This window comes from Ranitomeya variabilis, chromosome 6, assembly GCF_051348905.1.
Source record: "Ranitomeya variabilis isolate aRanVar5 chromosome 6, aRanVar5.hap1, whole genome shotgun sequence".
Lineage (NCBI taxonomy): Eukaryota > Metazoa > Chordata > Amphibia > Anura > Dendrobatidae > Ranitomeya > Ranitomeya variabilis.
The window spans coordinates 545,458,226-545,472,045 of NC_135237.1; the positions used below are offsets into that span (position 1 = coordinate 545,458,226).

Here is a 13,820-nt window from a genome sequence, read left to right on the forward strand (position 1 = left end):
GCTGAAGTGGGGGTCAAGTGAATGGGTTTTATATTGGGGGGTTTGTGGTAGTTTTTAGAAGATGAGGAGTGATAGGAAGGATAAATGATAGGGGGTAGCACCTGTGGAGGTCCAAAATTGGGTGATATGTGTCCTGCAGTGAGGAGAAGCAAAAAGAGAGCAAACAAGTGGCTTGTTTTGTGTTTTTGAAGGATGGTTCTGAAGTTTAGGAGCAGGCCTGCAGATGAGGTCAGGATTGGAAGGGGGGTCAAAGGGAAGGAGAAATAAATATCTGTCTGGTAGGTGACAGGGTTTGGGGTTAGTGAAGGAGAGTAAAGATTAGTGGAGCAATAACTGTAGGGGCGTCTGTAAGCATGGTGAAAAGTAAGTGAGGGAAGATGAACAGGAAGCTGCAGTTAGTAAACAGTCGTAGTTCTTACCTTCTGGTCACTTCTGGGACATTTCTGGTATATTTCTAATGTGCAGTTAATACGACACTGCATGACGTGTATGTATAACCTCACTCTGCATGGTATATCTTTGTGACCGCTCTCCATTACAGATTTTTTGCTGAATTTTCTGGGATTTTCCCATCGCTCCAAACTCATTGTCAAACATCTCCGCTCAGACGACCTGAACTCATTGCAAATCACAGAAATTTCTGCAACAAATCTGCGGCGTGTGAATCTGCCCTTATAATGTGCAGCTGCCTTCCCCACACCCCCTTCCCTCCACTCCCACAGGATGAAGCTGCTGACTGCCCAGCACATGGTCTACGAGCAGTGCACAGAGGAAGCATGACCCATGCACCGTGCTGGGAAAGTTGAGAGGACTTGTCAGGCCAGGAGCCATGCATGGCTCTGATGCCTCTCCGCAGCCTGCAGTCAGTGTGCGCCTGTGTCACTCTGGGCAGGGGGTGTGCGTGTTTGCCTGTCTGTATTCATGTGACGTCAGGCCCTGGTCGACAGCAGAGTGTTCAACTGAGCCGAGCGCGTGCTACAATGAGCACATGGAAGACGATCTTATTGCGGATTTATCATTTCTGCAACTTTATTTTCCAAAGGATTACGTGATCCCGGGACTAAAGGGTTAAAGGCTCTCCGATGGGTAAGTGTCCGTCCGTTAAGGTAATTCCTTCGTCCCTATAATATTTTTCTCTTCCAGGTAGAGATGGCTTCCCGAAAACCCAATCCAATCCTCCCCTAAATGACAAAAATAACATTTCGCTTTTCCCGGACTCCCATCCTCAAGCCGATATTTTTCCATTTTCGCATAAAAGTCTCCGTAAAAAAACCTCGATTGCCCATATCCCATAGCTGTGGCCTAGCACTGATACGTTATATTAATAGAAAACCCTCATTCGGATATTTTTAACCCTTTGCTGAATACACCTTCATATTGACTATAGCTTGTATAGTGTATGTGTATATGTATATATGTGTGTATACATGTGACGTGTCATTGGATGTTTCTTTATTGATTGTGAAAGTAAAAGTAACTGTTCTGATCAGGTCGATCGGCAATAAGAAATCGTTTTATAACGGAGGGTGTTTTTTGTTTCTTGTTTACTTTAACTGACTACAGCGTTAAATAGGATGGAGGGAGCGCCATTAATTTCGGAGCACATGGCATAGAGGGATTGCATGCAAAGCCCAGAGCCCTGGGATGTAGATCCACCGAATGATCTCACCATGATGTTAGGGGGTCACGGGCTTTCAGTAATGTTTGATATGTTATGTGTAGTATGTGTTGTACTTGTATGTAGGTATATGAGAACATTGCATTATATGTTTGTGTGTGTGTATATATATATATATATATATATATATATATATACACACACACACACACACACACACACACACACACACACACACACACACAGTGGGGAAAAAAACTATTTAGTCAGCCACCAATTGTGCAAGTTCTCCCACTTAAAAAGATGTGAGAGGCCTGTAATTGACATCATAGGTAGACCACAACTATGAGAGTCAAAATGAGAAAACAAATCCAGAAAATCACCTTGTCTGATTTGGCAAGATTTATTGTGCAAATTATGGTGGAAAATAAGTATTTGGTCATTATCGAAAGTTCATCTCAATACTTTGTAATATATCCTTTGTTGGCAATGACAGAAGTCAAATGTTTTCTGTAAGTCTTCACAAGGTTGGCACACACTGTTGGTGGTATGTTGGCCCATGCCTCCATGCAGATCTCCTCTAGAGCAGTGATGTTTTGGGCCTGTCGCTGGGCAACATGGACTTTCAACTCCTTCCAAAGGTTTTCTATGGGGTTGAGATCTGGAGACTGGCTAGGCCACTCCAGGACCTTCATATGCCTCTTACGAAGCCATTCCTTCGTTGCCCTGGTGGTGTGCTTGGGACCATTAGCATGCTGAAAGACCCATCCTTGTTTCATCTTCAATGCCATTGCTGATGGAAGGAAGTTGGCACTCAAAATCTCACGATACATGGCCCCATTCATTCTTTAATGTAAATAGATCAGTCGCCCTGGTCCCTTTGCAGAGAAACAGCCCCAAAGCATGATGTTGCCCCCCCCATGCTTCACAGTAGGTATGGTTTTCTTTGGATGCAAGTCAGCATTCTCTCTCCTCCAAACACAACGAGTTTTGTTTCTACCAAACAGTTCTACTTTGGTTTCATCAGACCATATAACATTCTCCCAATACTCTTCTGGATAATCCAAATGCTCTCTAGCAAACTTCAGCTGGGCCCGGACATGTACTGGCTTAAGCAGGGGGACGCGTCTGGCACTGCAGGATCTGAGTCCCTGGCTGCGTAGTGTGTTACTGATGGTGACCTTTGTTATAGTGGTCCCAGCTCTATGCAGGTCATTCACTAGGTCCCCCATGTGGTTTTGGGATTTTTGCTCACCGTTCTTGTGATCATTTAGATCCCAAGGGGTGAGAGCTTGCGTGGAGCCCCAGATCGAGGGAGATTATCAGTGGTCTTGTATGTCTTCCATTTTCTAATTATTGCTCCAGCTGTTGATTTCTTCACTCCAAGCTGCTTGCCTATTGCAGATTCAGTCATCGTAGCCTGGTGCAGGGCTACAATTTTTTTTCTGGTGTCCTTCGACAGCTCTTTGGTCTTCACCATAGTGGAGTTTGGGGTGTGACTGTTTGAGGTTATGGACAGGTGTCTTTTATACTGATAAGAAGTTCGAACAGGTGCCATTACTGCAGGTAATGAGTGGAGGACAGAGGAGGATAAGTTTTTTGCAGTCCGTTATTGGGGCAGACCATTAAAATTGTGGCGAAACTGCCCGCAAAAATGGCCTGCAATAACGGGCTGCAAAAAACATCGTATGTGTAAAAGAAGCCTTAGACTTAGGGTGGAAACCTCCACGCATTGTGAGGAGCTTTCGTGTCTTCACATCTGCAGCTTCCATCTCTTCTCTTGGCCAGCACACTATGGCAGCAGTGTATTGGATAACTAGTAGGGCATATGTATTGATGGCGTGGATTTTATTCTTCCCATTGAGCTGGCTCTTCAGGACCTGCCTTACCCTTTGATGGTGGTATTTGGAAGTTGCTAAGTTCCTTGCCTCCTAATCATGGTTACCGTATCCCTGTGGGATGCCGAGGTACTTGTAGCATGTCTGTACATCTTCTATGTGCCCTTCTGGTAATTCCACGCCATCCGTCTTGACTACCTTTCCTCTCTTTACTACCAACCGGCCGCACTTCTCCAGTGGAAAGGACATCCTTGTCAGTTGGATCAGTGAATTGATGTCTCGTTTATTTTTCGCATACAGCTTCATGTCATCCATGTAGAGGAGGTGGCCAATGGGGCTTCCACGCTTGAACTTCTATCCATAGCCAGACTCTGTAATTATCTGACTGAGGGTGTTCAAGCCTATGCAGAACAGCAATGGGGACAGTGTTTGTGTACATATACAGTATATATATATATATATATATATATATATATATATGCATACAGTTGTGCTCAAAAGTTTACATACTCCTGGATAATTTTTTCTTTATTGGCCTTTTTTTCAGAGAGCATGAATGAGAACACCAAATCTTTTCCTCCACTCATAGCTAGTGGTTGGGTGGAGCCATTTATTGTCAAACTACTGTGTTTTCTCTTTATAAATTATAATGACAACCCAAAACATCCAAACATCCAAATGACATCCATGCACAGAAACTGACACAAATGGGTTTGAATGGCTACTAAAGGTAACATCTTCACCTGTGACCTGTTTATTTATAATCAGTGTGAGCATAAAACCTGAATGAGATTCTGGGATCCAGACAGACTCTTGCATCTTTCATCCAGCCACTGACGTTTCTGGATTGTGAGTCATGGGGAAAGCAAAAGAATTGCAGGAGTATTTCAGGAGAGGAGTACACTGATCGTGGCCCGGCGGGATTGCTGTGTGTGTGACATGGTAAATGTCTGCTGGGTGGAGTGCCATATTCCATGTGTAAAGGGGTCCCCTGATGTTTTCTGTCGTCACTGCTTTGAAATGATATCTCACCGAGCATGACGTAAAAAACAGGGCCCCTCCTGATCATATACCTAGTGCTGACTATAGACTTCTATAGTTTCCAATCTCCATGACAACACACAACAACTTTTCAGACGGCCTCCGAGCAATATTTATGGGCACCCCCCACAACCTTACTTTACCCATTACCTTAGGCCCCACAACCTTGCTCCACTGCTTCACTGAGCCCTTTCGATTGCCAAGGTTTGCACCAATACTAGCCACAATGGCTCCGGTTCCTCCATCCTTTTCAAAGACCAATCCTACTAAAGTGATGCAAGCAATGTACTTCTTGTCACATTGCTTTCAGTCTCCCTGTTTTAGCATTGTATCCCTTGATTAAAGGCACTGTGGATATGTCGGGAACAGGTTACCATGGAAACGACAAATTATCACACAATAGGCCTGAAAATTAACTGTGTATTTTTTTTTTCCGTACAAGTAGAAATGCTCCAAAAACGGCATCAAACCACAAAGCTTTTAATACTGAACTCCTTTTAGCTGTAGACTTTTTTTTTTTGCTATTTTGGTCTTTGGAAGACAAGAAAGAGTAATACATACTTTTTTTTTGTCAACAGCCGTATGAGGGCTTATTTTTTGCAGGGTGTGTTCTAGTCTCTAAGGACATCATTAACCTTATGGGTTAATTAATGTGATATTTTGATAGACGGTGATGGCTTATTATTAATAGTAATATGGATTTTTTTTTTTTACAATTTTTTTTACTTATTTTTTTTTGGATGGGAGAAAAAAAGAATAATTTTTGTGGTTCTTTTTTTTTTTTATTTCATATTCTTTAAAAACTTTCTTTTAATTCTCACTTCTTTAGTCCCCATAAAGGACGTGAACCTGTAATCCCTTGTACAGTATACTGCAATTCTTCAGTACAAATCATAGTCTCCTATAAAGCTCTGCCTGTAACTGGGCTTTACATGAGCACCAAGATGGTGGTTATAGGGTTCTTCAGAGGGTTCCCGGCTGAAATGACAACTTCTAAGCTCATCTGACTGGCTTGGGTCCGGCACCCGGCACACCGCCAGTCAGCTGTTATCCTTGTCAGCGGCTGCTGCCGACCGATGTCTTCTGATGGTGACCACAGCCGGGGACTGCACATCCGCCTCCTGTTGATTTGAATCGGAGGTGGATGTGTAGTACCCTGCGGCAGCCATTATCAGAAGACTGAGTAGCTCCACAAGTAAGTACTTACGGTCAGCGGATGGCAGCACCGAAAATAGCAGATCAGCGAGGCTGCCGGGTGTCTGACCCATTCCGATCAGACACTGATGACCTATCCTTGCTTTAAGTGATTACAAAGCAATGATCTGAGATGGCTCCATTTGCCCTGTGTGGAGCAGACTCCGCTCTTGAGCATACTACATTTTATTTAATTATTCATTTATCATGCGTTGCTTATATTGCGCCATCATATTCCGCAGCACATTACAGACCTCATCATACACCCCCAAATGCTCTATGATGGAAAAATAGAATTAGCAGCTGCTGATCGACTGCAGCCTTTTAGTATTCCATCAAAGTGGAGGTCCGCTGATTATGTCATGTAACCGCTGTAGCTAATGTTACCTGACCGCCAGGAAAGAATTGCAAGAGTGGCGTGGTCCTAAAGGTAAATATGCCTTTTTTTCCTCTTATTTAACTCTTGTTCAGATGAAGCAGTCTGAGCGAAACAATGCTCAATGTGCTCCGCAGTATATGGAGCTTCAAATAAGCCAGGATGCTTCCCACATTGGAGCAATGAGGTAGGCGCCAGACAGAAGTTGTAACATTCAACCTCCATTTGGGATTTCCGGTTGCATACCTCCGTAGCCCTTTCAGTCACTCACTTGACTTCTCATCAAGATGGTGGTGTACAGTATTGAAAAATGCATCCTCGTGGGGCGAAGCCGTTGGGTCCCCAATTTGTTTAATCAACGTTAAAATTAATTTAGGGCATGTCCTCAAATGATGGTATCATCGATCGCCTCCCATGGCGGAGACTGTTTGAAAATGTTTCAGGACACAATTGGTGATGTGCAACATCATCTGGAGCAGTCGTCTATGAATACTTTGAGACGTGTAGCCCAGGAGACTGGAAAATCTTATTCCACATGTCAAAGAACTGTAGAAAGGGCAACATTGCAAGCATATCATGTCACCATCGTTCAGGAGCTCAATGTGAGTAATATAGAGATAAGAGTGAGATAGAGGCAGTGGTTTCAGGCATCTGTGAGGGACAACAAAGGAATATTGGACATCACATGGTTCTTTTGGTGAGGTGTGGTTCCATTTTGTCAGGTTTTGTTAACTCTCAAAACACTTGTCTATCGGTCACTGAAAATCTTTTTGCCACTTACCAAAAACCACTCGGTTGTCTCGGTTGCGCATCATAGGCCCCATTTTGTTTGACACCTCCAAGAACACCGATGTGTGCCTAGATATTTTGAATAATTTGTGAATGAACTAGATGATGGAAGAATGTGTTGCACGTTGGCAAGGAGCATGGCAGAAATTAAGGGTTTTTCCCAGCAGCAGAGTAATTTCAAAGGGCCTTTGGCCTCCATGGTTTCTAGATCGGACACCACCAGACCTCTCCCTTTGGGTATGTTGAAAGTAAAAGTCTTTCGGAACAAGTCTCATACTGAGGAGGATTTGAAGGAAAATGTCAAAAGTTAAATTGCTGCTATTCCTCCATCCATTAAGCTTGCTGCTCCATTCAAGAACATGAAGCTCCATATCGTAATGTGTATAGCAGTAAGAGCAGATCACTTCCAGTATTGACTATTTTTGTGGGAGTTCAGATTGCTAGTATTGCATAGTATTTTGGGTCCTCTTTCAATCGAATCTCCCTGTAGTTATCATCGCTTACCCTGGACAGGTCCACTATAAGATTTCTTAAGTTTTATTGGACTCTTCTTTGAAATAGGCTTCAGTGGCAAGTGGCTCCAATGTCACCTACAAATAGGATTATCTTCTTCTAAAATTTAGGACCCTTTCATGTGTCAGAACTTGGGCCCATCCGTAAAGGATTATCTGGTACTCCAGTGGACCAGTCTGACTTTTTATGTAGGATTTGTTTTATTTTGTAGCTACTCACAGAGCGTCTGGCCCATTGAGGGAATCTTGAGTGGGCAATTCTCCTACATGACTTTGAAACGCCCTTATACAATGCATGTTGATAGGGGACGATGATGATGAATACACATCTGCTGAGGTGCGTCATACTGACAAGTATGATGATATAACCACACTTAGAACTAACTTTACAGAATAAGCTGTCCAGTGTGTACATGAGTTATAACACACTCTCTGGCCATTATATGATTTGTATCCTACATTTTCACCAGTTTTCTCCTCTAGCTTTGAATTTGCAATTGACTCTGAACTAGTGAGTGGAGACTAGCTGCTATGATGTCTCCCATACACAGCCCACACATACATGAGGGATTTCTGCTCTTCACAAACAGAGAGAAGCAGCAGCAGGATTATATTATACAGAAAGTATTATGCTGTGTAGATGTAAGTCCAGCTCTTGAGTGATTGTTAGAAAGCTCAGCATAATTTTTCTGTCGCTCCTCATTAACCAGCTCTCCCCCTCTTTGTAAAATAAGGGCTGTAATCTGATCCCTCATTTTTCTGTCAGTCTGCGCAATGTTGGGCTTTATAATGTGATAGTCAATCTCCTTGCCTGCTTTATTTCTCCTTCAGTATAGGTGTTCCTACCCACTGTACCACTCTGAATATCATATTTTAGGGTATTATGGAGTCTTTTCAGTTTAGTCATATTTTTTACTTAATTGCTTTCATGGAATATTAGGCGAGACCTCTTACCTCTTGGTCATTCGTCCTTGTTGCCTCCCGCACCTGCAGGTACTTGTCTTTTCATTGGTCTTCCAGTATGACTCGATTGTTTAGGGGACCTTCTCATCTAGTCTGCCTGTCTAGACAGGTCTGCATACATTCATTCAAATTTGATGTACTTTGTACCTTGAACTTTTTTTAAAAAACAACAATACCTTACCTATTTTACCCATACTGTAGTCCAGTGATAATGAAAATTATTGGGCAGTAAGAACTTTTGAGCTGCCTTTGGATCTCGGTGTTGGGTGTGAATGCATCCTCAACATCTACTATGGGTTTTGATTTTTGAAACTAATGGACTGATTATTTTAGAGGTCCTTTAGCCCAACAAAGGCCCAGTTTGAGGATTTTGGAACCCTTCGGAAATGCGAGATCTACCACCAAACCACTGATGACATCACATACAAGCAGTGGCACTCCATTAGGTCATTCTTCCATCTTTATTAAACCCGCTCTCCTTTGACTTACAGTACTACCGTTCTTCTATGGAGCATGTTAACCTTTGGGCCTTCCAGCTACAGGGGCCCTTACAACACCCTGTTCCTATAACCCTGTAGACCTATGGACCTAAAGTGTCAATGTTTACCCATTTGTGGGTTTTCAATACTAAAAGGGTTAATTGATTGAAATTGAAAAAATAAATGAAGGTATCTAGACGGCGGGGGGAAAAAGGGATAATTGAGCCCTGTTCTTAGTGATTTCCAATTCAGTCTGTATAGGGGAAAGTGACTTTGGGCAGGGATCCAGTTCAGAACGTATTGTTACTTTTCCAGATCGGATGCCAAAATTTTTATTTTTACCTTCTTTCTCCAGTATTGGAATAGAAGATGATTTTAAGGATGTTACGACCTTGGCTGAGTTATTACTTGGAATCGCGGCTACCACACTTCATCATGGGGCTTCAATAGACGATGAGTAATTGACAACTTTTCTTCCCACAATGCTCTGCTGCATATATAAAGTTTCTTGATCTACAACTAATTTAGTTCTGTTCGGGGAGAGTAATAATTAATAACCCAAGTTCTGGGAGAGTAAGAAGGAGCTTGGATGCCCTTGAGCTTTGGTACAAAAGCTACTTGTGGGCATACTACCGCCATAGACGTTTATTCCAGATTTTTAATAATTATAGGAAATATATTTATCTATAGTTGTACAATTAGTCTGCAAGTTAGTTGTCCTTCAGAAGGAAGACAACATGCCTCTAGTGTTATCTATTTGAGGTAGCTACCCTGAAGCATTTGTCAAGGGTCTTCTATGGGTTGATATTGACTTATGGGGTAGCACTAGTGGCACTACTGATATTTTTTTCTTCATTCGGGAGAAGAACCAATTTTTACAACTTTCTTTTCCATGTGGCCTGTAAGGCTCCATAACATCTTAAAGCTATGTGTCTTCAAAGAGTCCTCCCTTAGTTTGTATCATAGAAGAGGTCATTATCCTGCAACATTATGTGGCTGAATTGACTATTGTCCCTCAATTTCTGGGGGCTCGGTTATGATAGTTGTCTTTACCTTTTCTATATCTATGGTGCTAATGAGATATATTGGGATTATGTGTTCCTAAAACCAGCAAATAATGATTTGCAATCAGTGTTAAGAACATTTCAATCTGTTTAATGTCATTTTTGTATGAAGTGGAAACCACATGTTGACTTGGTCAAGGCATCCATGTTTTTCCTCATTGGTCATCCCATTTTCTTATTGCATAGGTTGTGATTTCCATGGTTATAACATCTAGTCGCTCTACCAAAGGAATCCTGATATGCAGCTAGCATCTGGGAAATTAGAGAAAAAAATGCATTGCCCAAAGTAAAGAATGCGCAAAAGCAGGAACATGTGATAAGTTGTCCAAACATTGTGACCCCCATCAATATATAGAAGGAAAGGGCCGTGAAACACATTGGGGTTTGTAAGCTTAACAAGGTTGTTGGGACCCTTCTCTGTGAGCCAGAATTAAGTATAGTGCCTACTCTGGTGGACTCAATCGTTCATATACTACACGCATGGACTTTTAGCCGAATGGCCACCAGAAATTCTGATTTTTGGTTGTATATAGCTTATTACTGCAACATTGACAGTTTGTCTAAGGTCTAGGAAGTCAGATCCACATGGCAGATTTATTTTAGAAATGGCTTGTCTTTGTCTTTGATGACAGAGAGGCTCGTGGGATGTCTCCAGGAATGTCTAGGATGTTTCTGGAAAAAAAAAGAAGACTGCCCAAACTCCTAATAAGCAAATCTCCAAGGTTCCTCATAAACTTCTTGTAGGTCCATGTTCACTCATTGCTTTTTATTACCATGGCACATGGGTTTTGCACCATCAGATTTGGCCCTTTTGTCTAGACAAAAATTTAGGTGGTGCGAATGAGGAATGACCTATCTCAAAGGAGGAATATTTATGCAAAATAGGAAAGGAATTTATAAACGGATGGACAGTCCAGTTGGGCGAATTGAGGTAAAACTATGTAGATTGCAATTTTAGTCTATTGATGACCAGAATAGAGCTCTGATGGTCTTGGCTCAATGGCCCTCTCCCATGACAACTTCTGATGTGATGACCTCCACTGGACTAGAATTTTCTTTATAACCGATCTTGATCTTCTGGACAACTCATGGCTTCAATGTTTAGCAAATAGCACAAAAGAGATGCCTCAGTTCATAACTTAGAACAGTAATAGTTAAATATTTCTTGGTTGCTTTCTAGGAAAAGATTCTTGTACCAGGACCAACATTTTACAGATGTTCAGCAGCTTTTTACGGAGATTGCAAGGTTGCATTTCACAGAACTGTAAAGGGTTTGACCATAAGATATAAGACATAGTCAAGTCTTATCTTCGGCTGATTGTGCCAGGATACTTATCACATTGGTTCACGTCCGAGAGGTGGAGCACCAAAATACAGCACCCATAGTCATCTTCTTGAGGGCATTGCTGTACTTCTGTATGGCTCTGATTATATACGGAGATGCACATTCATTTTTCTTTGAAAATTTTTCTTTCATATGAATCCAACAAAAATTATGCTGCTCCTAAGCGCCTTTTGATAGAGGTTCTCTTTTTTAAGGAGCCTTTCTGTGAGTCTCTTGTTGAGTGTTGACCTCTTCATCTTCTTTTGCTCCATTTGGCGTTTTTGGAAGCCACATGGACAGCCAATAATTGAAGCAAACTTGAGACAAAGTGGTAGAGCTCTTTTCTACATCTGCTACCATTGTGGCCCAATTGGCAAGTGGGTCCCAATAGTAGGACTTCATAGTGATATGCCACCTAAGTGTGTGTACGTTGGGTGATGACATCTAACCACCTAACCCTCCTGTTCTTTGACATCTGATATTGAGGTACAGTCATGATCCCCCCATACACATTATATGAAGGTAGAATTACACCAATATTACTATATTTTTGTATTTGTTACCTCTAGTGCATAATAATAATAATGCAAACAGATCTGTCAATCGTCAATATTGCATTTGGGTAATTTGACGGGGTGATATAAGTTCATCATCATTAGCCGATAGTTTAACTTCCTCTGGTAAATATAGGTGGAAATGTTTGCTCTCCTTTATTGGTCTGTAAATATATTATCTAGAAGGGAAGTTGTCCTCTCCTTCCAAATCTAGTTTGGCCGCTCCTTATCAAGATGCCTGGTCTGTGGCCATTGTGTGGATATGGACATGAAAGCCTCAGATAATCTGACCACTCCCAGCCGCCTATCACACTGGAGTAAGTGCTACCTGAAACAAATAAGTGCACATTCTCAGTAATGACCCCAATGAACACTTGGCCGGATCCATAATGGGTCCTCATATCTCCACTCATTGCTGATGTTATCTCTCCTCATTAGTGCAGCTGTAAAATCCCCTGGACCCATGACTGAAAGAAACAGGAGAAGGATGATGGTCTGTCTTGCACTAAAATGAACCCTCTTGTGAAAGAGTTCTTCACTACTTGTGATATCTGATGTGGCCCTCACCACTCGCCTCTCAGGGGAGATAAGGATTGGGTAGCTTGAATTAATAGGCCTTTAATTTGAAAGAAGTGTTCAAATCAGGGACATACAGGGCTGTGCAAACGTTTTTTGGGGACGCGGTATGTTGCAAAGTATTAACACTTGAAAGCATTCTTGGTTTATTAATTAACAAAAAACAAAATGCAAAGTGAGTGAACAAAAGAGAAAACTAAATCACATCAATATTTGTGTCCTCCTGTCGCCTCCATCACTTCTTTTTGGTCACTCGCTCAGTTTTTGAAGGAACTCGGCAGGAGATTGTTCCAAAACATCTTGGAGAACTGACCCCAGATCTTCGGTGGATGTCGTTAGTAGAATTCCTTTTTTCTCTTCATGTGATCTCAGACAGACTGGATGATGTGAGATCAGGGCTCTAGAGCTCCGGATCATCACTTCCAGGACTCCTCGTTCTTCTTTACACTGAAGATCGTTCTTAACCCATTATTGACCACCAATATTTATTTTTTTTACTAACCTAAGATATAAGAGAATAGCATCCCCCGATGGGTGAAAATGCCGCAGCGGACAACCTGCTGCACCAACCATGATCGATATTGGCAACTACCATGGCCATTTATACCCCTTTAGATGCTGCTGTCAATAGTGACTGCAGCATCTAGATGGTTATCAGAGAGGGAGCTCCCTCTTTAACCCCACTGGCACCCAGAGATCATGATTGTGTGGTCCTGATAGTGTGCCATGAGAATCCAAGACCTAGTAATGTCCCTGGGGTCTGCCAGCTATAGTTTGCAACATTTCAGTACAAATATGATTTTTAATTCCCTTCATGCCACTTTGTGTTCATTCCTGACAAGCTTGTAAAGAGTTAATAAAGTTCCTGACTGCAATTTTGAATATTTCGAGGGGTGCTGTTTTTAAAATGGTATCACTTTTTGGGGTTTCCCAATACATAGGACCCTCAACGTCACTTAAAAACTGAACAGGTCACTAAATAAATACGTTTTTTAAATTTCCTTGAAAAAAAAAAGAAAATTACTTTTGCAATTGTTAAACCTTCTAAAAGCCTAACAAAGTAAAAGAACATTGTACAAATGGCGCTGATGTAAAGCAGACACAAGAGGGAAATGTTCTTTATTAACTACTTTGTGTGGTCTGACCATGTGGATTATAGGGCTAAACATTCAAAGTTTGAAAATTGCTAATTGTTTGGAATTTTTTTTTTTTTCACAAATGTTTGATATTTTTCTAAATAAGCTCAAAACCTTGTCGACCGAAATTGACCACTAACATAAAGTACAATGTGTCACGAAAAAACATTCTCAAAATCACTGGGATACATTGAAACATTCCAGAGTTATTTCCACATAAAATGACACTGAGGAGTTTATGACGTCTCCTCCTTTATTCTGGAGCAGGACAAGGATCCCCGAACACACAGCCGATCAGACGCCTCCCTGATGGTGTTGAGTACGGCATGGATCCCAGCAGTGCAGAGGATTTCAGG

At 41.8% G+C, this 13,820-nt stretch overlaps 1 long non-coding RNA gene across 1 annotated transcript in view; it reads left to right on the top strand.

The window, feature by feature from the left end:
- Window positions 1-712: 712 nt before the first annotated feature.
- Window positions 713-13,820, top strand: part of LOC143783045 (uncharacterized) — a 176,850-nt gene continuing 163,742 nt past the window's right edge. The window contains exon 1 of the long non-coding RNA XR_013217087.1: window positions 713-1,086. This is a non-coding gene — a long non-coding RNA (uncharacterized LOC143783045). The remainder of the gene's footprint in view (window positions 1,087-13,820) is intronic.